Source organism: Bos grunniens, chromosome 15 (assembly GCF_055505025.1).
Source record: "Bos grunniens cultivar Pamir isolate PY7600 chromosome 15, Bosgru_T2T1.0, whole genome shotgun sequence".
Taxonomy (NCBI): Eukaryota; Metazoa; Chordata; class Mammalia; order Artiodactyla; family Bovidae; genus Bos; species Bos grunniens.
The window spans coordinates 37,746,385-37,759,745 of record NC_141179.1 but is presented as its reverse complement, the minus strand read 5'-3'; the positions used below and the strand labels follow the sequence as shown (position 1 = coordinate 37,759,745).

The 13,361-nt window shown below is 42.1% G+C and overlaps 1 long non-coding RNA gene across 11 annotated transcripts in view; it reads left to right on the top strand.

The window, feature by feature from the left end:
* Positions 1-13,361, top strand: part of LOC147357678 (uncharacterized) — a 310,603-nt gene that overhangs the window by 23,970 nt on the left and 273,272 nt on the right. For 10 of the 11 annotated variants that reach the window (XR_015141510.1, XR_015141509.1, XR_015141511.1 and 7 more), the window contains exons 2-3: positions 5,867-6,035; positions 9,893-12,489. This is a non-coding gene — a long non-coding RNA (uncharacterized LOC147357678). The remainder of the gene's footprint in view (positions 1-5,866; positions 6,036-9,892; positions 12,490-13,361) is intronic. The other variant, XR_015141519.1, reaches the window with a different exon arrangement.

The following is a 13,361-nucleotide window of genomic DNA, read 5'->3' as shown; positions in this document are numbered from 1 at the left end:
TGTCCGACTCTTTGCGACCCCATGAATTGCAGCATGCCAGGCCTCCCTGTCCATCACCAACTCCCAGAGTTCACCCAGACTCACGTCCATCGAGTCAGTGATGCCATCCAGCCATCTCATCCTCTGTCGTCCCCTTCTCCTCCTGCCCCCAATCCCTCCCAGCATCACAGTCTTTTCCAATGAGTCAACTCTTCGCATGAGGTGGCCAAAGTACTGGAGTTTCAGCTTTAGAATCATTCCTTCCAAAGAAATCCCAGGGCTGATCTCCTTCAGAATGGACTGTTTGGATCTCCTTGCAGTCCAAGGAACTCTCAAGAGTCTTCTCCAACACCACAGTTCAAAAGCATCAATTCTTCGGCGCTCAGCCTTCTTCACAGTCCAACTCTCACATCCGTACATGACCACTGGAAAAACCATAGCCTTGACTAGACAGACCTTTGTTGGCAAAGTAATGTCTCTGCTTTTCAATATGCTATCTAGGTTGGTCATAACTTTCCTTCCAAGGAGTAAGCGTCTTTTAATTTCTTGGCTGCAATCACCATCTGCAGTGATTTTGGAGCCCAAAAAAATAAAGTCTGGCACTGTTCCCATTGTTTCCCCATCTATTTGCTATGAAGTGATGGGACCAGATGCCATGATCTTCGTTTTCTGAATGTTGAGCTTTAAGCCAACTTTTTCACTCTCCACTTTCACTTTCATCAAGAGGCTTTTTAGTTCCTCTTCACTTTCTGCCATAAGGGTGGTGTCATCTGCATATCTGAGGTTATTGAGATTTCTCCTGGCAATCTTGATTCCAGCTTGTGCTTCTTCCAGTCCAGCGTTTCTCATGATGTACTCTGCATAGAAGTTAAATAAGCAGGGTGACAATATACAGCCTTGATGTACTCCTTTTCCTATTTGAAACCAGTCTGTTGTTCCATGTCCAGTTCTAACTGTTGCTTCCTGACCTGCATATAGGTTTCTCAAGAGACAGGTCAGGTGGTCTGCTATTCCCATCTCTTTCAGAATTTTCCACAGTTTATTGTGATCCATACAGTCAAAGGCTTTGGCATAGTCAATAAAGCAGAAATAGATGTTTTTCTAGAACTTTCTTGCTTTTTCAATGAAATTTGGACTAGATGGTGATAAATTGTACAGCAAATCCTCTGAAATGAGATTCAGTGTTTTACCTTTTCCTAGGGTTTTTCCTCTAAGGCCATGGAGAGCCCAGACTTTCTTTCAATGACCCTCTTCTCTCCACCCGGTAACCCCCTACCCAGGATACTGATGGGACCATAGCTGCCTCTCTGTACCTTGCATCTCCCTGCCAAGAACTGGCTAACTTGAATGTAGAAAATGTACGGGAGAGAGGCTTTGTGTTCAAGGAAAATATATAATTTCAGAGTTCATGCAAATCTCCTGTTAACTTTCAACTTTCTCTTGAATTTCTTAATGTCTTTTCACCTCTGTAACATGATCAATAGGCTGGTATAGATGTCATTTCTCTCTTTCACACTTTAAGGTGTGAATGACTGAGGGATTCCCAAGTTTTTAATTTGGAAGGCAGGAGGAAAACTGTGTTCAGTATTAAGTGTTGCTCTATAGTCCATTTTCACCAGACTCTGGGGCTTTGGGTGCTTGCTGGTCATTAACAATATAAGTGATAATTTGCTTCCTATTTAACTAGTGACCAGCGTATACTATGACTCAGAACTCCAGAAAGGAGTAGAAGTGAAGACAACTTCAATCTAAGCATGTATGAACACAAACATTCAGTAGCAACCCATCAAGATAAAATAAGTAATGGCTACTTTAAGCATTAGAAATGGAGTGGGGGCAGGAGGAGTCATGTGCCAAAGCCTCTCCAAGTAATTAAGGCATAGCCTTCATGTTTTGCCATTTGTCAGAACAAAGTAAATACTGGAATCTTAATACATGCATCCTCTCAGCTAAATGTCCTTCTGTGGCTATTGCTCAAATATTGAAAATACTTGTGTAAGTTCTAGTGCAAAACTGCCACTGGAGTGATTTATGAAGAGACATAACCTGCTGCCTCCCTGAATTCATGCATCCACCATCACAGTTCATATCAATTTTGCTCTGGTCCCCATTAGCAATATTGTCAAAAAAAAAAAATCACAGAAAAATAATGACCCTGCAAGCCTAGAAATTTAGATCCGGATATGAGCCGTAAATCTGTATTAATTTAATAGTTAAAGTGCGTTAATGCTTTGTAATATTTTTTCTTTATAGAGAACACAATAGTGAGGTCATCTGTAATAAAGATGTTAATCCTGAGCCACCTGCTAGTTTGTTTTGCCTTTTGGGGCAAGAGGACGTTAATGGATGAAATACGGCCTCAAGCTCCTTAAAATGGTGTTTTATGGCAACCTCTATGCAGGGCCATAAAACACTCAGTCTGAATGATAAAGTGTCTCAAGAAGGGATATACACTCTCCATCATGCCTGATCTGACACTAGCTTTGCTTAACTTATCCCCCATCCACAGATATCCATGGAGCTGGGCAGCAAAGGGAGACCAGGAGCCGCCCCAGGGCTCAGAGAGGAGAATGAGTTGTCTGGCCTTCTGGACCAGTGCTTCTAGGGCTCAGGCCCCGGGGGTGGGGGATGGGGGGGAAGGTGTCCGTTTTGTAATCTATTGACTATTTTTCTCCTTGGCTCTTTGGTTCAGGAAAACAATCTATTGTCCCGTCATTGGATCTCTGGGCAGGTTTTGTCTCATGCACAAGACAGAAAGAAAAAAAAACAAGTCAGCCCCACGTAGAGCCTTCTCATTCTCCTTTTAATACTCGAATTTCTTCCTTCCTTTTGGTTTGAAACAGGCCACTGACACACCTATTCAGATAATGTCAGTCTCCAGTTGGGAAACATTTGCTATCTCCCTAGGACCTACAGAATTAGGGGTAATCAGTTCATCTTGGCATTCAAGGTTCTTGGACCACAGCAGAACGTAGTATGGATGCAGGCCACTTGCAGTTTATCAGTGGGCTGGCATTCAAGGAATGGCTTACATATCTGCTTTAGGCGCAGGTGGGAAGTCCTAAGGGAACCAACTCCTTGTGGTCCTGGAGAGGGAGAGGCTGAGCTATCTAGAAGGTTAGTGGTAATAAACTCTCAGAATCTTTGTTACACAGACTCACTCATCAGTAATTGAGGGTAGCAGGGCAGGAGTACAACCCTTAGGTAAAAGGATGAAATCTACATATTAGGAAGTTCTAGAAGGAAGCCCAAGTGATTCACATGCAAGTGAGAGGCAGGCACAGGAGAACACGCTGCTTTCTCTCTCAATATCCTCTCCCTGGTGAGAGGAGAGCATGAGAAGCCTCTGCCAGCTGACATCTTGGTAGAATGCTCCTCAGTGTTGATCTAGTAGAGTGAGGGCAAAAATAGTATTTTTCAGAGAGGACTAATGGTTTGAGATCCACATCGGGGCACAGGACAGTAGCACTGCCTCTAACTACATACTCATTTTCTAGTTGTGACCAATTTGCAAGGACAGTATAGTCCATAGTTGCTGTATGCACGTTTGGAACACATAGGTTAGCCCAGAGGCTTCCCTTGTAGCTCAGATAGTAAAGAATCTGCCTGCAATGCAGGAGACCTGGCTTCTATCCCTGGGTTGGAGGATCCCCTGGAGAAGGGAATGGCTACCTATTCCAGTATTCTTGCCTGGAGAATCCAATGGATAGAGGAACCATGAGGTTGGAAAGAGTCGGACATGATTGAACAACTAACACTTTCACTAATACTAGGCTGGCCTAAAGTGGATTCAGGCTGCATATCTGTGGTCATATCTCCTCTGAATGGCTGAGGAATCCTATGTGAGCCCTAAGACTAACTAGCTGGATGTGCACAGGTGAGAAACTACAGGTGATGAAGATTCTCCTCAGTTTAGTTCTCTTTACCTTTGTTTTTAAAGTCTGTCAACAGCTTGGTTGGTAAGTACTTCTTAACTAGTATAACACAGGACAGTGTGGGCACAACTTTTCTCTTGATCTTTATTTATTTTAACTACTATTTATTGTTCATTGACTTGGCTAAGCCCATCAAAAATATTATCTCATTAATCCTGAAAATAATACTTTATGTAAATTGCTATTGTTAATCTCTTTACTAAGGAGGACCATGAGGCCAAGGAGGTGACTGAAATCACCTAAGATCACAAAACTAGTCAGTGGCAGAGTTAGGATTCCATCCTAGGTCTGCTCGATTCCAGTGCCTGTGATCAGAACCACTGGCTGCACCATTTCCCATGATATCCTGTGGTCAATGATCAATGTGTCTGTTGAATGAAATAGCATCAGGGACAATGCTGTACTACCTCCCACAGTGTCCTATGTGGGTGTTGAATGAAATAATATCAGTGACAATTGACAGGTAGCAAAGCCAGAGTTAACAGATTAACACATCAAGCAGACTTTAATTTTTTTTTTGCCTCTTGGCATGTGAAATTTCCCTGCCCATAAATGGAGCCCATGCCCCCTGCATTGGAAGGGTGGAGTCTTACCACTAGACCACAGGGGAAGTCCTTAGACTCTTTCTTTCCTATGTGCCTTTTCCCCAGGTCTGAATCTCTTGTGTGTCAGTTTTGAGGATTTGAACAGCTCTCTGGAGCAGTATTGACTTTCTTTTTGCCTCTTTTCTTTCTTCCTCTCCAAGGAAAACAGCCTCTGGTTGCATCGATTACATATTCACTCCTAAATATCAGCTCCGCTCCAGGCTTACTGTGATCAGATGGTTTTATATCATTTTTTCAAGGACCAGAGAGGCCTGGAGTGTCCAGTGTCCACCTTACTAACTCAGCTTTCTTGGCAGCCATAAGAAGAGACTGATTTCTGGAGTCCCTGGGCTGCTGAATTTGGGGGAAAGGCCTGTGGGGATGAACACTTACTGAGTATTATTCTGTGTCAGATACTACATTAAGCTCTTAGTTATTAACTTGATCTTCATCCTAAACATGAGTATTCTATCCCTGTTTTATGATGATTTAATCACCTGTCAGAGGTCACCTAGAGCAATGGAGCAGTAGAGTTAATTTGATTTGACCTTAAAGCATGTTTTTTCACATACCATGTAAGGAAATTTGGAATAAGCAAGAAAGATAACTGGATGTATCCAAAGGAAAAAGTATGCATTATTTAGAGCACGCTTGTTTGAGGTTTATCTGAATTTAGCCTTTCATGGTTTTTTAAATATTGTATAGTGTAAGTTGTAGCAATGCATATAAATTCTCTCCAATGTTAGTTTACTTGATTATCCTCCTCAATTCCTCAAAAAAAATTAACATCTATTTATAAATTCATTTAAATAATCCTTTACTCCATATCAATTTATGGTTCTTTGATTTCCCCTTTGAACAGATGGTATCATCTTTTCCAATTCTTTCTTTCACACATGTCCATATTATATTTTTATGTATATAAGAAAGTCATGATATTGCCTTTTTTAGAATATTATCTTCTAATAGCTATGTGGCCCAAAGATAGGGTTCAGAATAGGAGGGCTACCCACCAGTCCAGTCTGTGCCCAGCTGGATTTTGTAAATTTAGAGCAGACAAAGGGAGTTAAGTGATAAGATGACCCATCATCTTGATCATCCAAGCTGGGCTAGATAGCCTAGTTATTGATTAAAGGAATCACATACCACTGCTATTTATAAATCCAGGGCTCCAAAGAGAATGTTTGTTTTTCCTGCTTTTAATTATTGAACATGAGATGCCAGTGTTGTTTTGCCAACAGCGGCACAATAGGTCTCTAATGAAACTCACTGAGCTACTAATAATTAAACCATCAGGCAGAAGTAACCAGTGCAGAGATATCAATTAACATTCTTCAATAATCACTCTTTTGTTTTGATTGTTTTAAGGAAAACCATTTTTGATGTTATTTCTTCAAATTTATCGCATATAACTTCCACCTCTGATGAAACTGAAGTCATATTTCACACTTCAACTCATCATTCTTCTACTAACTACAGGAAGAATCAGTTCACTTTTCTGAGACTGAATCCTTTAACATGGAAAGAGGAACTGATAGTAAGTACTTGGAAGAATTATTATGAGGCTAAAATAGGGTGATATAAGTGTAAGTGTTGAATTTGTGCTTATTTGTGCTTAGCATGTAACGGTGGTTTAGCAATTTTTAGTTTTTTTCCCTTCCTTCCCACTTTTCTTTCTTTCCTTTCTCCTTTCCTATCTTCCTTTTTTTCATTTTCTAGTCTGTTTTCGTAAGCCTACTAGTCTCTTTAGAGATCCCTACAAGTATCTCAGATTGTGTATCCATACTCTCATCTTTGTAATTACATGTTAGCCAGGACCCCTGACAAAGGATGGGGCTAGACATTTTGGTATGTGCCCAGGATCCTGACAACAGATAATACTGGTCCAGTGGTAAATAATTCTGGAACTTAATTAAGTCAATTAGATTCTCTAATATTGAGACTCTGTATGAAAAGAAAAAGACTGGTGGTGGGGTCAGGGCAAGGGCTGGTACCAAGGCAAACCAAAGGCAGTATTATCTGTCACTGTGATGGGATAATGGAATTGTGATATCAAGGGGAAGCCATGAGTTTGAGAGACAAACTCAAGCAGTGATGAGAAACCATATAGAGAGAGAGAGAAAAAAAGAGACAAAAACCTGCCAGGTGAATTTTTGGCTTCTATGAAGCCTAGTTGTAGTTCCTTTAAATGTTCCTTTGCTAAAGCAAATTAAAAAAATTCCCTGATTTTACAAACCAGGTACTCTGAGAATGGGTCAAAGACAAAGAAGGGTAATGGGAAGGAGGCATTTTATTCAAGGATATGAAGACTGCAAAATGACAGGAAAAAATGTCATCCCTGTAAGGGTGGTCTGGCGAACATGGACGTGGGAGTAGGTGGCAGACTCTAGATGTGGAATGCCTGAAGCTGGCACCTAGGACCGCTTTACTCATTTACAAAGAGCAAGGGCAATGGCAATTGGGAAGTGGTGTGACAGGCATCCTTAGCTCACTGCCTCTGGTGTGTGGGGGGGTAGGGGGAGGCAGCCTCTCTTCATAGAGGCTGGAAGGCTCAGATGGCACCTTCCTTAGGGAGGTTAGAGAAAGGCCATTCCTAGTTTTAAGCTTTTAGTTATCTCTAAACTTTTTTTTTCAGGCATCTGTTAATGGTTAATTGGGGTGAGGACAGACAAATGATGTCTGAGAGAGAGGCATCAGTGAGGGAAAGAAGACACTGATGGGATGGAGGGATGTCAAACTTTGCCTAGTTTACAACTCAGGGAAGAGTGCTTTCCTGACCTGCCACTAATTAAATTAAATACTACCAGCTCTATTGAGTTCAACAAACCCTTACTGAATGCCCAAAATTTGCAAAGCATGATGCTACGTGCAGTAGGGAACATGGGGATGATTCTCAGTTCTCATAAAAGGATGTGACATGCTCACGAATGACTCTAATATGGGGCAGAATATTGCAAAGAGTGATAGAGGACCTGATTAAAAAAGGGAAATTATACCACGTTTGTGGGGGCTTCATGGAGAAGGTGAGTTATGCATGCACGGTCAATCATTCAGTCGTGTCCAACTCTTTGTGACTCTATGGACTGTAGCCTGTCAGGCTCTTCTGTCCATGGGATTTTTCCAGGCAAGAATACTGAAGTGGGTTGCCATTTCCTTCTCCAGGGGATCTTCCCTTTCTGACACAGGATTGAACCTGCCTCTCCTGCGTCTCCTGCTTTGGTGGGCAGATTCTTTACCACTGAGCCACCTGGGAAGCTAAGGTGAATTATAGATGACTTTTGAAGGGTAGGTGGTGGTCTGACAGGTGCCAATGGGAGAATGTAGAAAAATATTCCAGGAGGGGGAAACATCATGAGGAAAAATATTAAGCCAGAAAACATGGGAATGTTTGGAATGCAGGAGTAATTCTTCGAGTGGAGTAATAAGGGTATAGACCATGATAAAATTGGCCTGTTGTGGATCATTAGTGCCTATAAGAGAAATTTGTTCTCAAGCTGGCAGGCAAAAGGAAGCCTTCTCTGAGTAGTGAGCAATGCAATTAGAGGTGAAATTTAGGAAAATTAATTGAGCATCTCAATATAGGACAGGTTGAGAATGGAAGAGACTTAATGCAAGGGAGCCAAATAGATGTCAGCTTAGTGTACAGGAGCAAGTGTTTCCAAAGTGGTACAAGAAGCTCTTGTGGTGGCGACGGTGGGGAGACAAGAGGGTGAAGTCAGGGCCCATCCTTGATCCAACCAGAGCCATCAGAGCAGTTGAGCTTTGCAAAATTTTTTAAAGTGGTAGTCAGAATAGGATTGTATTCACACAGTGATTTGTCAACTGCAACAACAACAAAAATTAAAGCAAAACCAAAAAACTTCAAGAATTCTAGATGAGGAGAAAGGATACTGGCTGGCTTCCTTGGCAGTTCCATGGGTCTGGAGTCTAAATTCTTGTTCCCAAACTCATTAGTGACATAATCTTAATCTTTTTGGCCTTCATTTTCTCATTCATAAAAATTGGATACTAAGAGCTACCTCATGTTGTTGTTACAAGGATTAAATATATGATGTATGGAAACATTACCACTGCTGCTGCTGCTGCTGCTAAGTTGCTTCAGTCGTGTCCAACTCTGTGCGACCCCATAGACGGCAGCCCACCAGGCTCCCCCGTCCCTGGGATTCTCCAGGCAAGAGCACTGGAGTGGGTTGCCATTTCCTTCTCCAGTGCATGAAAGTGAAAAGTGAAAGGGAAGTTGCTCAGTCGTGTCCGACTCTTAGCGACCCCATGGACTGCAGCCCACCAGACTCCTCCGTCCATGGGATTTTCCAGGCAACTGGCATAAAACAGACACTAAACAAATGTCCATTCTCTGTCTCCGTTTCTTTAGGGAGGTGGGCTGGGTAATTAAAATATTGTTTGATGGATGTCATTTGTAAGTGAATACAAATACAAATATTATATGGATAATATGCCATGCTGCAGGCACTGTATGTGTCAATCAAGGCCTAATCAGTAAAAGGAAATTATTTCAAGTGTTTGTATGGTGGATAAGTTTTAAGACAGGAAATTTTGGAGGAGCTAAGTCAAACAGGACAGCGCAATAACCACAGGTTAGCAAAATCAGGAAGGTACTGTTTTGGGCCTGAAGGGGCAGAAGGAGGAAGCAGTAACATTTGGGTCACCCGGTAGAATCTGAAACCACGACAAGCTTGTCTATATGATCTGGACCCCAAGAGAAGATGTAGCTGCTTCAAGAGAAGCTACCAGAGGCAGGGAAATATCCTGGCCCCTCTTTCTTCCTTCTCTCCATTCTCCCTTCAATGCTTCCTATTGGCTGAATCCATCTGGAGACTAGATGAGAAGAGAGCCTGAAAAGATAACTTGCAGGGGTCAGTATCCATGTGCTATAAGGCCAGAACCCCCCAAAAAAGGAAGAGAATAGATCCAAGGGTACACAGGCCCAGGATACAAGCAAAGTGTTGATACTGGGAAAGAATACAGTGGCCTGTATAAGCTATTATTACCTTAGCTCCTGGGTTAGAGCAAGAAGCAGATAAAACCATATTATAAAGTCTGCTGCCTTTAGACAGATGTGAAGATGCCTTTGCAGTGGTTGGGCAAAAGCTGGTGATCATCTGCAGAGTTCTATACTTGTCTCTTCCAGGCCTGGGCTTATCCTACATACAACTGTTACTTCATGCCAGAGTCAAACTAGAGAGAACAGCTCTATGAGGTCCCTCTCTTGGCCCTGGAGCTATTTTGTGGGAAAATGCATTGGTGGCTAGGGAGTTCCAGGGACTGGTTTGTTAGCAGCACTCTCTGGAGCCAGATGCTGTCCCTTGGAAATGACCATTTGGGAAGTCTCTTCCAGACGTTCTGACCATTTTTGTCCTTGGTCTTTGCTATTAGGTCCCATGGGAATATGTTAGAAGAACGTTACCAGAGATAGCCTCAGAGTTTGGAGTCCAGTCCCAGTTGAGGCCCAGCACAGTCCAGCATACAAAGTTGACACTGCCTCAGTTTCCTTCATCTGCTGACTCCTGTAGGTCCCAGCCTAGGGATGGGGAAGATTCCTGGTGAAAACTCCAGACTGGTTGAAGCAATGCAGATATGTGCCTTGGCTTTGCCTCACTCACTGTGCAACCTCAAGTCAACAATTGATTTCCCTGAACTTCCAACTCCCCATTCAGAAGGGGTTGGCTTAGGTTTGAACTATGGGTTCTTTCAACTCAGTGTCACCCCAATGAAAAAACAGTAGAAAGATCTTGGTCAATAAAAATGATACTGATAGCTATGGTTTATCTAGCACTAATGTGCTAAGAATTTGTCATGCACTGTTTCATTTAGTCTTGCTTGAAGAGCCTCCCCTTAGTTGTATAACCTTACTTGTAGCTGCCTGTTGTAAATAGTGCCTCTATTACAGGCCCCTCTTACCTTCTGGATCACCCCATGATTTCAGGCCCATTTCCTTTCTCACACTAAATCCCATGCTTGCTTTATTCAAACATTATAAAATCAACACACTGAGAGGCAGACAAATACCATCAGGCATCCACCTTTTGCCTCCCTGTCCAAACAGCCACAGTACATACACTTTAGTCTACCTGCTGTGTTCTCTCTCTATGACATGGAATCAGGCCAGACAGACAGTGTCCACTAAAGTATCTGCTTGTTAACTTTCCTTGTATAGCTTATCAATGAGGAATTGGTAGAAATAAAACACAGGGTATTTAGAGCTTGCCAAGACTGAGCTGCACTATGGAGTGGAACCAGAGGCCTGAATGGAATTGCCAAGTGAGAGCTCCCTAGGTCAGAATTAACACAGACCCTGCATGTCAGTCTAACCCGGCATCTCCAAGTTGTTAGGCTGGATTTACCTTGCATGTCCAAATGGTAAGCCCTGAAGGTGTCTACCTGAAATGATTTAAGAGACTGAGGCCTGGAGTCAGGCAGCCCATGCTGAGTACACAGTCCTCTAGCCTGGTTTAAGGACATTCTATTCCAGGCCAGCTGCCATCACTTCAACAAGTCCAGAGAAGGCCTGGTCTGATTTTTATCGCTGAGATTCGAAGGGAGTGCAGATAGGTTTTAGATCCAACACCAGGTCACCCACAGGCCATTCTCTGCACACTGCTTTGGCTTTCTCAGGAAATGGCCTAACAGCTTTTTCTTGGAGTTTTCTTGGCTTTCCTTGGACTGCTAATGTAATAGTACTTATTTTCAGAATCTTTGTGAGGCCAGGGGAAAGCATCAGAGTTTCATTGTAAATCCATTATGTCTTCTTTGGTTAGAAATTATCCCTGACAAGCAGTCCCACAGCAAAGAAAAGTCAGTATTATTTTGCAGAATAAAAAGGGGGATTGGCCACTTCTTTTATTATTTTTTTATTATGACTGTCCTCCTTTTGGTTATGACATTTGATGTATTATTTAGCTTAAGTGCTTGATTAAGGAAGAACTGTTGGGTGGGGGGTGGAATAGGAACTGGAAGGGGCAATTGCTCAGACTGTGGTCTTCCTGCTCCTCATCTGGTAGCTGAGATGGAAATAAACTGCCAGGACCCTTTGGGGATCCTGACTTGCTACCCTCAGCAAGGAGATCACGTTCTGACTAAGGGACCTTCTGGACGTTTCTGGGTCAGCAGAACCTTGGTGCCTTTCTTTCATATACCGGAACCCTTGTGTCTTTATTAAATATTAATTTGCTGTCAATAATTAAATGCTGATTATTTGATCTCTAATGGGGTCAGGATTCCCATAGTCCCATATTAGTGTAATAATGCAAAAGTAAAAATTGCCTTTCAGATGGAAAAAAATGTACTTATTATTCTTTCTTTGTTCGAAGTAAAATGGTTTGTCTTAAATTAAAAATTAAAAGCAGAATTTTCTTTAATCTTCGAATTAAATTAGTGCTAATTAGTTCTATTTTCTGTACAACATTCACATGCTAAAATCTCGGCCATTCCTTCAGCGTATTAATGGTGCCCTTTGGCTGTAATCAAGATTGTCTTACATTAAAAATGATACAGTTAACTCAATTATATTAAGATTCATTGTTCTCAAATCACAGGGTTATGACTAGAAGCTGTTGGAACTGTTGGAAGGGCTGAGATTGCCAGGGTGCAGAATAAAGTCATCCATCATTTCCATGCCAGAATCCTAAATGTTGGTGAGAGGCTCACAGTGCGTCTGTTGCCACATCTATCACTGGAGTGGGTGGTTGGTACAGAAATCAGGTGCAGATTTCATGCCTATCCTGTGAAGACTGTGAAAACAGTCCTCTCCTTTGAAAGAGGAGAAAAGAGAGAAAAAGCCCAAGTGGACCCTCACTTTGGGATGATTCCATGTTTAGAGATGCCTGTTTTGTCCTTTTCCTTCACTGCCTAGGAAGCTGGTGCTGGGATCCCGAGTCAGGCAGTAACAGCATCAACAACATCACTGATAACTATATCTGCTGCTGCTGCTACTATTACTACTACTACTGACTGAGTATTGCCATGGAGGCCAGGTACTGGGAACCAAGCGTTACAATGTCACTTTATTTAAACACTAGCCCACACAGTTGTTTTTATTAGTCTTGTTTGACATTTGGCTGAGGCTCAGAGAGGTTGACTGAGTTTCCCAACCTCACACAGGCAGTTACGTGGCAGAATCCAGATTTAAACCAAGGTGTGTCTGACTCCAAAGCCCACACTCTTAACTATGTTCTACTATCACAGATAATTCAGTTTCAAGAGGCATTTTTGTTTCTATAACTGACAAGATGCTGTGTATGTGTGTTGAGAGGGAAGGGAGAAATAGGACTGAAATTTTCCATCAAGGTAGCATAATTGCTCACATGCCCTTTCCTGATACAAGAATGATCCTTCTTCTTGCTCTGGGGCATCATCTTTATGTAGAGTTGTGTAGAGAGGAAGAGGAAGTTTCCATTCCAGATCCCTAGTGCTGTAGAATAGATGTGGAATGTAATATACTAGCTCTATCCATGAAAAAGTCTGAAGGGCAGATTCTTACAACACGATCAGCTCAGACAACACCCACATACCTCACTCCAAAACTGTAACCTTAATTCAGTTGTTAGGCCTCCCTGTACACAATACCTTTCAAGGTTGCTGATATCTTTATGCAGTGAACCTCAGTGCTTGGAGTTCTGTGATCATATGGTTTAGGATCTCCAGTAGCCATAATCTTAAAAAAAATAAAGTCATTGGAGTATAGTTGATTTACAATGTTGTGTTAGTTTCAGCTGCACAGCAAAGTGTATCTGCTGTACAGCAAAGTGAATCAGTTGTATGTATACATATACCCACTTTTTAAAAGATTCTTTTCCCATATAGGCCATTACAAAGTGTTGAGTAGAGCTCCCTGTTCTATGCAGCG